The following is an 18519-nucleotide window of genomic DNA, read 5'->3' as shown; positions in this document are numbered from 1 at the left end:
GAAAATGAAGTATCAGTCAAATATCGTGATCAAGAAAACGAAATCGTGGAAAATAAAGTACCAGCCAAGTATCTTGGTCAATGTTATCCACGAATGACCTCACCTCTAGACTGATAGCCTTGTGCAGCAGCAGCAGCACCACCACCACCACCGTTATGATTAATGATCATTTGTCATATTCACCATACTCAACAACTTCAACGATTTCCTAATTATAATGATGTTACGATGGTGATAATGACGACGATGAAATAATGCGATTATTGATATTATTTCACCACGCAGCATGTCGTGGTCTATTCACAATTCTATTCACCACACACATTGTCCAGCTCACGGTGACAACTGGAACTCCTCCTCCTCATCCTCTTTTTCCTTCTACATTCACATTCATCTCATGAAGAGCCTGACTTGGTGTATGGAGACGGCGGATTGCTCTCTTGTGTTCAGCAACATGCAAATAACGCTCATAGGAAATAGCTAAGAGCCTTGCTATATACACTTGTGACACAGGCAGCTTCAGATATCAACAATATGCATCGAGCGATCTACACAGCATGCTATATATCTTTCTATTTGTTCCCATAACGTGTACGTATTAGCACATTTTGAAACTATGGCGTCCCAAAAGACATACGTAGCTCACCGTAATAAGATGGACGTGGGGGAAATTTATCGCGGTGAGCGCGAGGGAGATGCAATAATGATGGATGTAAACGAGATGGAGGAAAATGAGTGATATGTGTATATATGTGTGTGTGTGTGTGTGTGTGTGTTTATAGAGAGTTGACTACATCACTACCGAGGCGACCATGACAGACCAACAGTACGAAAGTGGAACAAAATGTGAGAGATTGGACTATTTACAGTGGCAGCTAAATAATGATGGGTTATATGTGTGTATGGGAGAGAGAGAGAGGGGGGGAGAGATAGAGATTGTGTGAGCATGTGAGAGAAAAAACATTTCGCAAAACATTTCGATTGGAAAGAGTCCATTTTGCAGAAAATGAAATCACCCTCAGTACATTCGAAGTACATCCACCGATCAAATGAGGGATCCTCTGCGTGGTCTCTTTACATGCTAGAAAAAAACTAACTAGTACTTGCACCGCATAGAAAAACCATCATTAAAAACAGTAAAAGACAATTTCTATATTAGTTCCGGATATATGGTCTAACAACACACGATAGTCAATGCTAGAATGCTTTGATCTTATGTCTGCTTGAACAAGAGAAAAACAACAAAAACAGCAACTACTACTACTACTACTACTACTTGCTGAGTTAATGAGACAGCCTCAACGCCAGTAATGGGGAAATTTCTTAATACCAGGATCGAATATCATGCGCGCAAGAACTTATCGTGTGTGCATATGTGCTGAGAAAAAGAAGAAATCTTTAATTTTCAGATGCAAATTGGATTAAATTTCCGATTTTGTCTTTAAAGGCTCGAGCTGGTTTGCGTTTCGTTTGGTGTTCGTGGGAAACTTAATTAACGCGATGTTTAAATTTGAATGTGAATGAAATGTCAGTTGCGGGAGAGAGTTTACCATACTTGCTCTACACAAACACTCAATGTCCTAGAAATAGTTACAAAATCTCTTTAAAAGTTACACTAACGTTCTTTTTTTTCAGATATTTTTTTCAAAGAAAAGTAAGACGGTCACAGATGAAATATTTTTAATCACAGATACGAGGGATGTTTAAAATTTCCTGGCCTTGGGTAAAAGAAAATACAGAAGGATCAGTTAATAATGATTTTAGTCATATTCCCCTCTCAGATTCACGCATTATTGCAGCGGTCCTTCAGTTTTTATAAGCCCCGTAAAAGAACTCAGTAGGTTGTGCCTCCAACCAGGCCCTTTATAATACCCTTAAAGCCAGGAACTTTTCACCACTCCCTCGTAAGTCTGTAGATATTAATATGCTTTTAGGTCGACTGAAATCATGTCATTTTATGAAAAGAGAAATGGGCCAGGCGAATAAATTTATCGTGATAACGAATGAAATTATCGTGATAATGAATAAAAAAAAATGATTAAATTTTGAAAAGTATTTAAAATATAACAATAATTAATTCATAAAAATATAAGATATAAAAGTTAATGGAGAAGAATGAGAAGTAAAATGGAAAGTACGAGATATTTGTTTGTTCAACTGGAAAAGTAATTAGTGTATTGAAAAGGGGAAGGAGGTGGAATTTTAAAATATAAGACTTGTATGCATAGGTAACTGTTGGTCTTCTACAATCAACCTTGCCCGGACTTCTACTTCGAAGACGAACTTTCTTAGTGCAATCCTATGGTCATTTGTGACCGAAGGGGATCTTCAAGGGATGATATCAAGTATAGTTATAGTTTCAATCCTGAGCTCTTTGTGATAGTGAAAGTGGCAGCATGGTGTTTTATCCGATTGCTTACGCATTCCCTCCACGTATTCAGTTGCTGAATTGCATGGTTTGCATGAGCCATGGAGCATGCATTTTACATCTCTGAAAAGTTCAGCATCTTCCTGTTCATTTTAGAGCTCAGAGCACAAAATTGATCACAGTTTCTTAAAACTGATCATTGTTTATGAATTGTAATCAGGGTGAAAACGTACCAACGTATGTGGATCAGGATAGCCTCGTTTTTGGAATTCAACCCCGGAGGGTATTCCTACCACTTCAAAGATATTCGTATATACTGGTTTCAAATTTTAGCACAAGGTCATTAAATTTGGGCGAGGGTGTCAGTCAATTATACCAACTTCAGTGTTCAACTGGAACTTATTTTTTAGACTCCGAAAAGATGAAATGTAAAGTCGAACTCATAACATAATGTCGGACGAAATGCCCCTAAGCATTTTATGTACTCTGATTATTTTATGTACTCTGAGAGAATGAAAGGTAAAGCTGACCTCAGCGGGATTTGAAATCAAGACGTAAGAGCAAAGCATTTTTCAGATACTCTAACGATTCTGATCTACTGCCCTTTAGTTTTAATATATTAATGTATTTCTCTCATTGTAACAGGGCCAGAATATTTAGGACAATGGCAAATGAGTCAATTTAAACAGCGTGTAAATGGTGAAAGCAGATGAGTCAATTTAATCAACCTCGAAACAATGAAAGCAAATTCGAACTCGGCGACATTTTAAATCATAATGCGAAGGCTGTCCCATTGCTCAATCGATATTGCCTCAACTGCCTGGGTAATTAACATAATGAACTTAAAATAATTTCAGAATTATAAAGTGTCAATTTAAATTAAACGAAAATACAAATAGTCGTTGTGTATCAGCATACCGAGCAATCCTATGATTGGCTGATAATTAGCAAAAATAAACATATAGGCGTAGGAGTGGCTGCGGGGTAGGTAGCTTGCTTACCAACCACATGGTTCCGGGTTCAGTCTCACTACGTGGCATCTTGGGCAAGTGTATTCTTCTATAGCCTCGGGCCGACGAAAGCCTTGTGAGTGGATTTGGTAGACGGAAACTGAAAGAAGCCCGTCATATATATGTATATATGTATGTGTGTGTATATGTCTGTATGTGTGTGTTTGTCCCCCCCCCAACATCGCTTGACAACCGACGGCGGTGTGTTTCCGTCCCCGTAACTTAGCGGTTCGGCAAAAGAGACCGATAGAATAAGCTCTAGGCTTACAAAGAATAAGTCCTAGGAGTCGATTTGCTCGACTAAAGGGGGTGCTCCAGCATGGCCACAGTCAAATGACTGAAACAAGGAAAAGAGTAAAACAACAATCCAGTCGAATACGTTCCTCCCACCCCGCTTTTGCTATGCCTCCTCCGAGTTAAGGATTCTACTGCCAACCAAGATATGCGGTGATACAGCGCAATATGTGTAGCGCGACAGTTCTAACATCAGTATTTATTACTCTGTATATGCCTGCATTACTTTAAATTCTTCAACTAATTACAACGGAGACATATATGTCCATACTGTAGATGGTGCGCATTCCTGTAGAGTGTTTGAGGCTAGGAAGTCTATTGATGCTGCAGTTATTTCAGCACATATGTGTTTCATAACTTGTTATTGCTGTCTCGGTTGAGCGGAAAAATTAGTTTTCGGATGCAGTTGATTGTCGTGGGACGTTTTCTTTTGTCTCCACCCTCATATTACATGAAATTTGAGCTGATTTTATGCTTATTTGCAGGAGCTGTGAACGTTGGTGTTTGTTCGGTAACAACCTATGCCTCTATGTAAACAGAGATTAAACTATCTATCTATCTATATTATGTTCATATACACAAAATGAAGTACTTCAACATGAATATGTGTTGGCGTATGTTTGCATTCTGAGATTATGTCTGCGTAAGTTTATATGATAGACTAAATATAAGTGAAATAGACAGTAACAGAGGAAAGTATAAAGGAAGAGATGGAGTTAGTGAGAGAGAGAGAGAGAGAGAGAGAGAGAGAGAGAGATAAAGAGACAATAGGGATAGGAATATTTCCGTTGTGTATATCAGAAATGCAGTGAACCTGTGATTAGTTTGTTGGAAACCAATAACCAACGTTGCCATTGTCCACCAATTATGATACAAATTAAATAAATAAATGAATAAATAAATATCGGTTTTGATTAGCGACGCAAATCAAGTACGACCACCTAGGGTTTGAAACCAGACTGCAGTTTCGGTTCACTGCAAACAAGATTGTCAATGCCGCCCGCAGCTTAATGAAATTAAAATATCAATTTCTTTTGATTAGCTTGGAGGTTTCAGAATCGCCGTGAAAGTGATGCTGTGACGCTCATTCTTTTTACGAATGAATTTAAAATGAAATAATCTCATTCGAGTCACAGAAATTTGTGGGATCCATGTCTGGAACTGATAAAAAAAATATAAAATAACAACACAGGCATGGTACTTTGCAACCAAATTTCTTCGGGTTCAGTCCCACAGCGCGGCACCTTGTTTAAATATTCTACTATAGTTCCAGGTCGATCAATGCTTTGTGAGTAAATTTGGTAGGCCGAAACTGTTTAGAATCCCGTCGGCAATAATCACACACACATATGTGTATGCTTGTCCCCACACCGCTTGACAACCGGTGTTAGTTTGTTTACGACACCGTAACATTACCTCCAAAGGGAGCCGAATAAATACTAATCAGACTTTAAAACAAAATACAGGAGTCGACTTATTCGACAAAACTCCACAATGTCTTGTTCTTGCATGGCTGCAGTCAAACTACTGAAACACGTAAAAGATTGGGTTTTCTCTTACGCTCCTATCCATACAAGTAAGGATCTATGTTGGACACAGTTATGTTCTGTGTATAACGTTGAATGACCTTTCACATGTTGATATATGGCTGTGTTGTTGAGACGACTGCTTTGCAACGATGTGATTTCGTATTCGACCTCACAGCATATGTCTTCTTACAGTAATCTTATGTCGATCAAATTTTCCAGAGGCTGTTGATGCCCACCTCCTCCAATGCCCGATTTAATACTTTTCTTGGTTTGATATCAATACCTTATCGATGGGTACCTGTAGCGGAGACTATTCTGTTGCAAGTTTTTGAACCAAGTTTTCAGCTTGACGATAACTTCCTCCCTTCTTTTCACCAGTTGCGAAGCCCCTGAAAAATCATTACTTCCGTCCTTCCGCCTCTCACAACGCCATCACCCGCTTTCCTTAAAAGAAACCCAGAAAGGAAAATTTCCTTTTACAATAAAGGTAATGGCTAAATGCCCCCTTCTGTTACGAATGACCATGGGATTGCAACTAGAAAGTTACCCACCGAGGCACCAGTCCGAGCAAGGTTGTTTTATAGGAAACCAGCAGTCAACCATGCATACCAGCGTCCCCTCTATACGCCAACAATATTATCCAAGGGAAAGGCAAAGGCCAACACAACTTGGCACCAATGACGTCACAACTAATTTCTAAGCTGAGTGAACTGGGGCAACGTGAAATAAAGTGTCTTACCCAAGAACACAGCACACAAGCCGTTTCGGAAATCGAACACCCTACCTCATGACTGTGAGCTCATCTCTCTAACCACTGAGTCACATGAACTGAATATTCAAGTAAGCAAACCAGTTGTGAATCTCATTGTACTGTCACTGCTTTACAGTGGATCTCCGTCGTTTGACTACGCAGATTCCCTAGTTCAATCAATTGAATTATCTACTGTCGATTTAATATGTGATTTAATATTTCAATCACACTTGTACCTTTAAAGTAATTCTCATTCAAATCTGTATGACGGAACGTGATAAGGTGGTACATGTTGAATTACAGGATGAATGCACCCGAAAGGCTTCTATTCAGTTTCCATGCACTCATTTTCATTAGCAAGGTATACAACAATCCTAAGCTATAGCTAAATTGTTTTGCTCAAAATACTACGCACAGGGATCGAACCTGGAATTGCGTGGTTATGAAACGAGCTTCTTATTTCTTTATTGCCCACAAGGGGCTAAACATAGAGGACACAAACTAGGACAGACAAAGGGACTAAGTCGATAACATCGATCCCAGTGCGTAACTGGTACTTATTTAATCGACCCCGAAAGGATGACAGGCAAAGTCGACCTCGGCGAAATTTGAGCTCAGAACGTAGCGACAGACGAAATACCTATTTCTTTACTACCCACAAGGGGCTAAACACAGAGAAGATAAACCAGGACAGACAAACGGATTAATTCGATTATATCGACCCTAGTTTGTAACTGGTACTTATTTAATCGACCCCGGAAGATGAAAGGCAAAGTCGACCTCGGCGGAATCTGAACTCAGAACGTAACGGCAGACGAAATATCGCGAAACATTTCGCACGGCGTGCTAACGTTTCTGCCAGCTCGCCACCTCTATGAAACGATCTTTTTCACCAAATAGCCAATCCGCGAATACCAACTACAGCGGTGATATTTGCGAAAATGAGATAATCGATTGACCACATAAAGAGAGCCCCTACATGGTCATTCTATCTTCTAGAAACGACAGTCATAGTCATCTCAAATGATCCACGATTGAATTAAATAAAGATATATTGAATAATGTATTTCTAAAAATACGAAGAGGAAGCTGACTTAGACCAGGATATCATTGTACACAGATCTATACTATCTGGTTTGAACTGTGTCTATGCAACAACTGCTGCACAGACACACACACACACATACAAAGCAGCAATAACAACAAGAACATATTCGGAGCTTGTTGATCTTCTCATAACAACTTAAGTATATTTGCCATGCCTAAAACGCAGTGACCTTGATGCGATACAGACCACAAACATGTCGGAGAGATTTCCGATATTCTATCGACCAGGCCATCTGCATTCTCGCATTTACGGTTTTAGCGAAGTGAATGTTCTTCAATTAGCCATCGAAACCGAATCTAGAACTAATCCTGTATATTGCTCAGTCTCCATCTTTTTTATTTATTTTATTCATTTATTTTATTTATTTGTTTTCCTAACATTACACTTGTTTAATATTGATTCCCAGCACAAAACCATAAATTATGTGTCAGAGTAGAATCGATTAAATTGACTTTCAGTACTTGGCTGATAGTTATTTTATCGATCCTGTAAGGATGAAAGGAAAGGTCGACCTAAATGGTATTTGAACTAAGAATTTAAAGGGACGTAACTAAGTGCCATAAAAGACATTTTACCGCAGACTAAAACTCTGACATGATGCACCCTTATTTTTGTGTATTAAATTTTGCGTTTTTTGAAAAGATTAAAAAAAAGTGCAAATTTCGGGATTAGATATGGTATATTCAATATAATAGATTATATACTTGACTAGTATACGTCTTTTCTAACACCAGACTGATGAAAGTAAACTCATCTTTGGCTGCATTTGAAAAAGATTAACAGACGGCATCTGTCTCCCTTGAATTACACCGTATCATCTTTAAAAATGACATTTGGTATAATGAGGTTTTGCTAAAGTGGCGAGCTGTAAGAATCGTTAACATATCGTTTATAGGCGCAGGAGTGGCTGTGTGGTAAGTAGCTTGCTTACGAACCACATGGTACCGGGTTCAGAACCACTGCGTGGCACCTTGGGCAAGTGTCTTCTGCTATAGCTTCTGGCCGACCAAAGCCTTGGGAGTGGATTTGGTAGAGGGAAACTGAAAGAAGCCCGTCGTATATACATATGTATGTATATATATATATATGTGTGTGTGTGTGTGTGTGTGTGTCCCAATATCACTTGACAACCGATGGTGGTGTGTTTACGTCCGCGTAACTTAGTGGTTCGACAAAAGAGACCGATAGAATAAGTACTAGGCTTACAAAGAATAAGTCCTGGGGTCGATTTGCTCGACTAAAGGTGGTGCTCCAGCAAGGCCGCAGTCAACTGACTGAAACAAGTGAAAGAGTAAAATATATCAAATACTTAACGGCACTTCTTCCGGTTCTGTTTTAGTGTTCAAATTCCGCCGTTCAAATAATTACCAGTTGAGCATTGAGATCGATTGAAACGACTAAACGCCACTCCAAAATTTGAGGCATTATGTCTATCGTAGAGGGTTGTACCTCGTAGAATAAGGTACTACCTTCCTTGTACACAGAACCAAAAACAAGATAGTTACGAGGTTGTACTGATTTTTGATAAGGCAGTTCTACACTTTATTACTATCTTTCTGCAAATACTTTTTTCATACTAAACGATTGTTGTAAGGAAATATATTCTTCTTATATCCACTCTCACCTTTTTTTTTCTTTGTTGCGAAGTTTTGGGAAGTATTCCGGCTCTTCAATTAGGTTATCAGTGAGAGGAAAATGGGATATTGTGACTTTAATGTTTATCGCCTTTTTTTCATGTAAACACAACGAAAGGGCTTTTAATCTGTGATGGAAATCTCAAGGCGTTCAGGACGACTCGACAATACTTTATATTTTGTTTATGTACTTACTTAATAATCGATTTTACGGTAAGTATAAGAGAGAGTGAGGAAGCGAGAGAAACAATAATAAATGGACAAACATTATACTTCCCTATATATCGTATTAATGTACCATTTTTTAATATATATATATAAAAGAGATGTGCATACGATACGGTCTGATAGTATTTTAGCACTTATATTATTTCACTCCCAACCTTGTGAAAGCATCGTATTTTTCACCTAAGTGATGCTTCTAAGACTTGTTCTGCTCAGGGTTCAAATATTTAGTTGTTTAAACGAAATATAACAAACAGGCGAATCAGTCATTTTCATGAGAAGTTAGTTGTAATCTACTTTGTCCAAACAAAAATAGGACAATCAAAAACGATATAAGGATTCTGATCATTATATATTTTTGTTGTTCAGATTCAGGTCAGTCTTGATTGAGTAAATCTGTAATAAAATACCCCCCCTCCAACTTGTGTATTATTCAGATATGCGATATGCAAAAGTGCAATATGCAAGGTTTTCTTTCTCTTCTAAGACAGTAGTAATTTGAGGTTACTATTATTAGCAGGCCGAGGTAATTTCATCTCGAAAATACAGACATTTTTGTCTTGAAAATCGTTATAAAACGATTTTGCATTTGGTTTGCAAGATTTTTGATGTCAGTTCGTGTGTTGAAACAAAATTTGGCGTTATGACCATCCCAAGTCATAAGACGTTACTTCGATTTCCCGAAATTATCTTCAACTTCGTAAATAATTACGACATTGTTTATTCCATTTGATATATTAGATTTGTATCAAAGTGTATTAATGGCTGAACACTAAAGCAATTAGTTAGCTGATAGCAGTAAAAGATACATGAGGATAAACTTAACCGTTTATGTGCATACGTGTGACGATGGTCTGCACCAAGCGCTGACCGAAGCCACACCCTACAGAGTAGAAGTATTTAGAAATCAATTAGCTGTTAGATGACGACGACAACGACAACGACAACAACAACAATAATAATAATAATAGATTTTATAAGAGCCGTGAGGGTTACAACGATATATTACAAACTGTTTTGAAAAATCCTCTGTGTGTGTGTATGCAGTGACCAACTAATTGCGATACATTTGTACGTTTCTATTTCTTCTCTCTCCTGATCTATCCTTTCCAAAGAAGAGCGTATGCTTGAAACATTAAAGACATCTAATTTTCCTGAACGTAAACCTAATAAACCCGGTTTGTTTGTTTTTGTACCTCGTCCTTGTGATTTTTCAATTTTTGTACTAGACACCTATGTCTTTATGTGCTTCTGTGTGTGTATATTTATATATATGAGAGAGAGAGAGAAAGAGAAGGGGGGGGAGATGAGTTGCCTGGGTCACTGAAGCATCGAATAACATCCGTTGGAATATCAGTTCCAGACCGCTGCGCTCTGAGGTCAAATTCACGAAATGTGAACGTCACCCTTTATCCTTCCGTCGTCACTCAATAAATGAACCGTCTTTGATCATACTCTACTTACAGAGCGTTGTACAAAATTGAAAACAAGCCCAAGATCTATGTCTGTGCGAATATCTTCCGTTGTAATTCTAAGATCCCTGTACTGTAACGCGCGCGCACACACACACACACTCACTATATACATGTATGAATATGACGGGCTTCTTACGGTTTCTTTCTACCAAATACATTTACAAGGTTTCTTACAGCACAACCACTCCTGCGCTAATCTCAATGAAGATTTTTCAGTATACGCTTTTAGGTGCATTCTTGAAAATCTAACTTGATATATCTGTAAAACAAAATATTTTGCGGTATAAAAACTAAAAGTAAAAAAAAAAGAAAGAAGTCATTTTTGTTTTACTCACGCAAATTCAAAACCAAACATTTGAAGTAGTGGAGTGTAGTCGCTTCCATATAACCGTCTGTATTCATTGTAACTTTTATTGAAATCTTTCATATGAAAAGCGAAATTAATACCAGCAGTATTTGAATTAGGATTAAAAAGAATTAGATCTTTGCATGCTTTTCCCGACGCTCTATCAACTCCAAAAGAGGCGAAGTGAAGAGTACTAATTACACTGGGTAAAAAATAATTTTAAAAAATAAACAAAAAGAAAAAAATATTGTCTGCTACCCTAACAAATGGTGCTGTACCAAACTAAATCGAATACGCTGATTCCGAATCTAAACTCAGAATTGCTATAGCACGTCGAGATTTTGAGTTATGAGCATAATTATATGTATTTAGAATTTTGTTAAAGGACCCCAATCGCATTTCATGTAAAATCATTCGATTTCATTGTGCTGTCCCTTCTATGTATGTCCTAATGGATGATAAAAAATTAGTAATCGTTAGCAGGCCGGACGAAATGCTTAGCGGTATTTCGTCTGTCGCTACGTTCTGAGTTCAAATTCCGCCGAGGTCGACTTTGCCTTTCATCCTTTTGGGGTCGATTAAATAAGTACCAGTTACGCACTGGGGTCGATATAATCGACTTAATCCGTTTGTCTGTCCTCTCTGTATTTGGCCCCTTGTGAGTAGTAAAGAAATATGTATTTCGTCTGCCGCTACATTCTGAGTTCAAATTCCGCAGAGGTCGACTTTGCCTTTCTTCCTTTCGGGTCGATTAAATTAGTGCCACTTACGCACTGGAGTCGATGTAATCGACTTAATCCCTTTGTCTGTCCTTGTTTGTTCCCTCTATGTTTAGCTCCTTATGGGCAATAAAGAAATAAATTAATGTGTGTGTGTGTGCGTGTCACAAAGAGTGGTACACAAACGCGACGCGGCAATTATTCTGGGTTTTTGTGTTCCGAGCTCAAATCCCAACGAGGGTGATTTTGCTCAATCAGAAATTGATGCCGATCTCAGTTAACTCTATCCTTTTCTCAGAAGTTTTAGAATTGTACCAAGGGTGATTGAGCCAGTCGATCTTTGTAATTGAACCAAGGAAACGTCCATTAGTTTTTCAGTTGCTGATTTTCTGTCGGCCGCAATTCGTGTGAGACGTGTCACCATTATTCATGAGGGACGTAATTCAAACTCAGAATGTATAGAGCCGAAATAATTACCGCAAGTTATCCTGCACGACGCTCTGAGAATTCTGCTAATCTACATTCCAGGACTGGTTCATTTTTTATCGTCCCCGGAAGGGTGAAAAGCAATGTTAACCACGTAGTATTTCAATGCAGAAAGCATGAGTTGAGATATTCTGTCCAAACTTCTACCAGCTCTACTAAGTTTCCGCCTTCAGAGTGACTATACAACTATATAGTTACTATATAAAATATCGTTATATAAACATAACTATATTTGAAAATAGTTTACGAATATGAATTATGGTGGTAGGTTTACATATTCGTAAAAAAGCAAAGAAATAACTGTTTCTCGGGTTGCATATAGTACAATAGGACATTATCGTCACAATTCAAACTGAAAGAGTTCGATAAATAATTTTAAAAAAAGACAGAAGACAATTGAGTGAGTCAGTTTGTAATGGAAAAAAATTATTAAATATGTTTTATAATAAAATAACTGACTTTTGCAGGACATTATGAAATGTTCTGAGACCAAAATGCAACATAAATGTATATGTATAGCTGCAGGGCGGCGAGCTGGCAGAATCGTTAGCACGTCGGGCGAAATGCTTAGCAGTATTTTGTCTTGTCTGCCGCTACGTTCTGAGTTCAAATTCCGCCGAGGTCGACTTTGCCTTTCATCCTTTTGGGGTCGATAAATTAAGGGCCAGTTACGCACTGGGGTCGATATTATCGACTTAATCCGTTTGTCCTCTCTGTGTTTAGCCCCTTGTGGGTAGTAAAGAAATAGGTATATGTATAGCTGCAGGGTTGAAAATATTGCTACTAAATCACGTGGTATTAGTTTCAGTCTCACAACGCCACACACATATTAGGCACTTGGTAAAGTTGGTAAACTGCACTTAAACTCATCGTGTATTTGTCTCTCTCATTGTATATCTGTCTATAAAAAGGAAGAGAGAGGTGGGCGAAAATATGGAATTACATGTGTATGTAGCTATGTATGTATGCATGTGTGTACATGTCCAAATATATAACCAGGCAAAAATGAGGGAAAAAAACCTACATAAAGTAAAAAAAAACAAAACAAAAAGACATAAAGCATAATTTTGATAAAGGTAAGCAAGTTGAACCTTCGAAGTTATCCTTTTCTTTACACCGACACACACACGATTATAAACTTTTCTCTGGGAATTAACTAATTGTTAGATATACAACCACATATACACGCATACACATATATGTTCATAAAGTCATGGATACATATATACGCTGGATCATATATATATATATATATATATATATATTATATATTATATATATATATATATATATAATATATATATGAAGCAAACGGGAAAAAATAGAACTCAAAATGTGACTTCGATAAGTGCCAACGCACAAGACTTTCAGACCTTGAGTCACTCTATTACTTCTGCCTAACTATCTATGTCTATATCTATCTATCTATCTATCTATCTATCTATCTATCTATCTGTCTGTCTGTCTGTCTGTCTGTCTGCCTGTCTGTCTGTCTGTCTGTCTGTATGCCTGTCTGTCTGTTTGTCTATCTATATATCTATCTAATAAGTACGAAAACTAATTTCTGTGTGTCGCACTTAGACCCCCCCACCTCTCACTATTCAACGACACACCTACTATTCCTCATGATGGGGTGAGAGTAGCAGTAGGCATAGAGATGGTGAGGGCGGTGGAGGAGATAGATAGAGAGAGTCAGAGAAAAAGAGAGGGAGAGAAAGAGAGACAAAGAAATTTAAGGAGAGTTAATGATGTGTTATTAAAAGTAGTAGTATGACGGTGGCAATGGGAGTAATAATAAAAGAGAGAGAAAGAGTGGATATGTGAGAAAAACAGGGAGATGATGTACAACTTTGTTTAACCATGTCTCTTTGACAGAAATTCCTGTCGCCAACATGCTGAACACTATTATTTTTGTTTTGTATTTTGCTTTCTTTATTACACACACACACGCATATATATATATATATATATATATATATATATATATATATATATACACACATATCTAATATATCACCGTGATCACTGTGACCGACCAGGCTATCAGATGTTGCTACACATCGCTGGTCACAATGCGCTTCGCATTGTTTTAGCTTTCAAATGACGCCACCCCGCTGGCTAGGCGAGCAGGCCAACAGAAGAATGCGTGAGAGAAAGTTTTGGCGAAAGAGTACAGCAGGGATCGTCAACACTCCCTACCGGAGCCTCGTGGATCCTTAGGTGTTTTCGCTCAATAAACACTCACAACGCCCGGCCTGGGAATCGAAACCGCGATCCTATCGCTGCGAGTCCGCTGCCCTAACCACTGTGCCATTGCACCTCATCTAGATAGAAATATGTGTGTATTCACCTTTCACGTGAAATCGGCTTCACTAATTATTCCCATTCTTGTGATGCATGAATAATTTGACCTCGGACAAATAATAGGCTCTTTGTGGTAAGTAGCTTGTTTACCAACCACATGGTTCCCGGTTCAGTCCCACTGCGTGGCACCTTGGGCAAGTGTCTTCTACTATAGCCTCGGGCCGACCAAAGCCTTGTGAGTGGATTTGGTAGGCGGAAACTGAAAGAAGCCCGTCGTATATATGTATATATATAGGTGTGTGTGTGTGTTTGTCCCCCTAGCATTGCTTGACAACCGATGCTGGTGTGTTTATGTCCCCGTTACTTAGCGGTTCGGCAAAAAGAGACCGATAGAATAAGTACTGGGCTTACAAAAGAATAAGTCCCGTGGTCGAGTTGCTCGATTAAAGGCAGTGCCCCAGCATGGCCGCAGTCAAATGATTAAAAACAAGTAAAAGAGTAAATGAGTATTGCTTTATATTTATGATTCACTTCTTTAAAAGAGTTTCTCAATGTCAACTTTCGGTATTGACGTAGAAACGGTGGAGTCTCTCACTCTCTCTTTTAATGTATGTCCTAATGGATGATAAAAAATTAGTAATCGTTAGCAGGCCGGACGAAATGCTTAGCGGTATTTCGTCTGTCGCTACGTTCTGAGTTCAAACTCCGCCGAGGTCGACTTTGCCTGACATTCTTTCGGGGTCGATTAAATAAGTACCAGTTACGCACTGGGTCGATATAATCGACTTAATCTGTTTGTTTGTCCTCTCTGTGTTTGGCCCCTTGTGGATAGTAAAGAAATAGGTATTTCGTCTGTCGCTACGTTCTGAGCTCAAATTCCGCCGAGGTCGACTTTGCCTTTCATCCTTTTTGGGTCGATTAAATTAGTACCAGCTACGCACTGGCGTCGATGTTATCGACTTAATCCCTTTGTCTGTCCTTGTTTGTCCCATCTATGCTTAGCTTCTTGTGGACAATAAAGAAATAAATTACTGTGTGTGTGTGCGTGTAACAAAGAGTGGTATACAAACGCGATGCGGCAATTATTCTGGGTCTTTGTGTTCCGAGCTCAAATCCCGACGAGGGTGATTTTGCTTTTTTTAAATTTAGATTCTTTTTGTTCAATCGAGCGTCAACGATAAATAAAGCAAGAGATATTTACGTAGGTTCGTTTATGTTCTGAGCATAAATCAGGTTTGCATAGATCTAGTCTTCGGATCAACAAAATGTTTGATCACTATCAGTCAGAAATTAATGCCGATCTCAGTTACCTCTATCCTTTTCTCAGAAGTTTTAGAATCGTACCAAGGGTGATTGAGCCAGTCGATCTTTATTTGTAAACCACTACGATAAATTACTGAAAAAAATATTTACGAAGTTCACAAATTTAAATATTCGGTACAAGATAGTTTTTTAACGTGCTTTTATTTATACAATTTTTTTCATTCCATGTATATCTCATTCCTTGCTTGCTATGTTCTCTCTGTCTCTCACACACACACACCACGATTTATTTCGTTCTGAACTCGCACACTTCGTTAATTTCCGTAAAGTTCTTATATTTATTTTCTCTTTGTACGCTGTATTTTCAGCTCTATGTATTTGCAGTGAGCCACACACGCAAACCTGTGTTTTTTTTCATGTACGTTTGTATACATTTATGCATGTCTGTGTATGTCTGTGCGTGTGTTAGTGATTGGGTGTGTTGTTATGTATATGTCTATACATAAATACATATGCATACATCTTTTTCTCTGTGTGTGTATCTGTGGTTGGTTCAAAAGTGTAATTTCAGGACTTCTTTGTAGACAACGTTCCTGGTGGGTGTGTGTGTGAGAGAGAGAGAGAGAGAAAGAAATGTCTAAGTGGCACTCTCTATCTCTCTTTCTCTCTCTCTCACACACACACGCACACATACAGAGAAAAAAAGATGTATGCATATATATTTATGTATACATGACAAAACACCCCTACACTCGCTCTCTCACTAACTCCCTCTCTCTCTCTCTCACACACACATCCATTTCATCTGATGTTTGATATTGTACATATATGTATCTGTGTGTATGTGTGTGTGTGTTTTGCGTGCGTGCGGCGTTCCACAATCACCAGAAAAAAGCAGAGGAATTTACTTTTTTGATGCTCTTGGTGACACAGGCAATACATTTGTAACATTGCTTCTCTCCAAGATATGGTAACAAAAAAGAATTGCTGTAGATGTTGTTGCTGTTGCTGTTGAGCGAAGCGGTCTTCGTCCCAGAGCTCGCAGTGGGAGAAGTCCGAATCGTGGTCCTTTTGCTATTCGTAAGACCCGCAGAAGAGAAAACAGGTCAAGCCCCGACACCAAGAGCATCGACGGATGGATGAATGCACATCCAGACTCAGCGGTGGCGTAGGAAGTCGGGGACAAGAAACAGGAAGAAAGACTGAGAGAAAGTTGGGGCGAAAGAGTACAGAAGGGGTCGCCACCACCCCCTGCCAGAGCCTCGTAGAGCTTTAGGTGTTTTCATTCAATAAACTCATACAACGTCCGGTCTGGGAATCGAAACCACGATCCTCCGACCGCGAGTCCGCTGCCTTAACCATTCGGCCATTGTGCCTCCACTTGCCGTTGCAGTACCTTTGCCGCGCTTTGCTACAACCGTTCTTCCAGGAGGACGAACAGCTCATTTGGCTTTAAAATTACTACTAAACCTAGTCACAAATGACATTCCAATTTGTAACATAAGCAAAGATTCAGGTTCAGCAGAAGTGTTGTACCAATGCCACCTTATCATTTGGGATGAATGCGCCATGTCACATAAAGGTGCAATGGAAGCTCTTGGTAAGACCTTACAGAACATCAGAGGCAACAATAAATCTATGGGAGGGGTTTTATTAGGAAACTTTATGACATGGAGACCAATGTGCAAAACAGTTTTCAACCTGGCTCCTCCAATTAGGAAATAGGAAAGTACCATTTCATGGGAATGGTGATATCAGTTTGGCTCATATTGCTCTCATGGTGAATTCCCCAGCTGAATTGAATAATGGTATTTTCAGACTTACTAATGATTATAATTCATATAAATGGTTATGTGAAAAGACAATTCTTGCTCAAAAAAAAAAAAAAAAAAGAGACAGTAGCAAGGACTAACCTTGAATTAATGAATAAGATTTCAACAGTATAAATCAGTTGATTCAGTCCTTGATGAAAATCAAGCTGTCCATTACCCAACAGAATTCCTTAATTCTCTTGAGCCACCTGGAATTCCTCCACATAAGTCTTTTTCTGAAGGCAGGAGTCTCAATAATGCTTCTAAGAAATTTAGATTCCCCTAAATTATGCAATGGGTCAAGGTTGATTGTGAAGACATTACCATCTAGTATGTCAGAAGCTACCATTATCAATGGATGTGCCTCTGGGTAAGAGACTTTCATTCTAAGTATTCCAATCAAACCAACAGTCATGCTATTTGAGTTCAAATAAGCACAAGTCCCAGCACGATTTTGTTTGCAATGTCAATTAGTAAAGCTAAAGGCCAGTCTTTGAAATCTACTGGCTTGCTTTTCTCATGATCACCTTTATGTTGGTTGCTCCATGGCTGGTAGTTTGCAAAACTTATTTGTCTATGCTCCAAACCAGAAAACAAAGAATGTTGTTTACCCAGAAGCTCTTACGTAATTTCCTTCATGTGTGATAGAATTTATCTCCTTTCATATAAAAGTGGTAAATTTTGTTATTTTCGTTTATTTTTCTTCTTCTTCTTCTTCTTCTTCTTATTATTATTATTATTATTATTATTATTATTATTATTATTATTATTATTATTATCATCATCAATATTATTATCATTATTATTATTATTATTATTATTATTATTATTATTATTATTATTATCATTATTATTAATATTATTATTATTATTATTATTATTGTTATTATTATTTTCTATTATGAGTTCAAAATTGATTTCCCAGTTAAAGAATAGATTATATCCCAATTGAAGAATAAATTGAATTTTGAATAACAAATTTCTATACAACATATTTTGCATTTTTCTTCCAATATATAAGGAAAAATTTCATTCCCAGGCAACGCTGGGTGCATCTACTAGTATGTATATATATATATATATAAAATACACTTTAATTGAAATAAGGTGTCTCCCTAAAATTAATATATCTAAAACAATAAGTGTATATGTCAGTGTATCACACTATTTCAACTTTAATAATTCCTTTCTACTAG

The 18519-nt window shown here is 38.0% G+C and overlaps 1 long non-coding RNA gene across 1 annotated transcript; it reads left to right on the top strand.

Moving 5' to 3' along the window:
• The first annotated feature begins 1771 nt into the window (after window positions 1–1771).
• LOC118762730 lies at window positions 1772–17934 on the top strand. Its single transcript, XR_004998481.1, has 3 exons — window positions 1772–1908; window positions 2396–2399; window positions 17923–17934. It is a non-coding gene; the product is annotated as an uncharacterized LOC118762730 (long non-coding RNA).
• Window positions 17935–18519: the final 585 nt, after the last annotated feature.

The sequence above is a fragment of the Octopus sinensis genome, linkage group LG3 (assembly GCF_006345805.1).
Source record: "Octopus sinensis linkage group LG3, ASM634580v1, whole genome shotgun sequence".
Classification (NCBI taxonomy): Eukaryota; Metazoa; Mollusca; class Cephalopoda; order Octopoda; family Octopodidae; genus Octopus; species Octopus sinensis.
The sequence above is the reverse complement of the archived record's forward strand: the minus strand, read 5'-3'. Positions and strand labels throughout refer to the sequence as shown.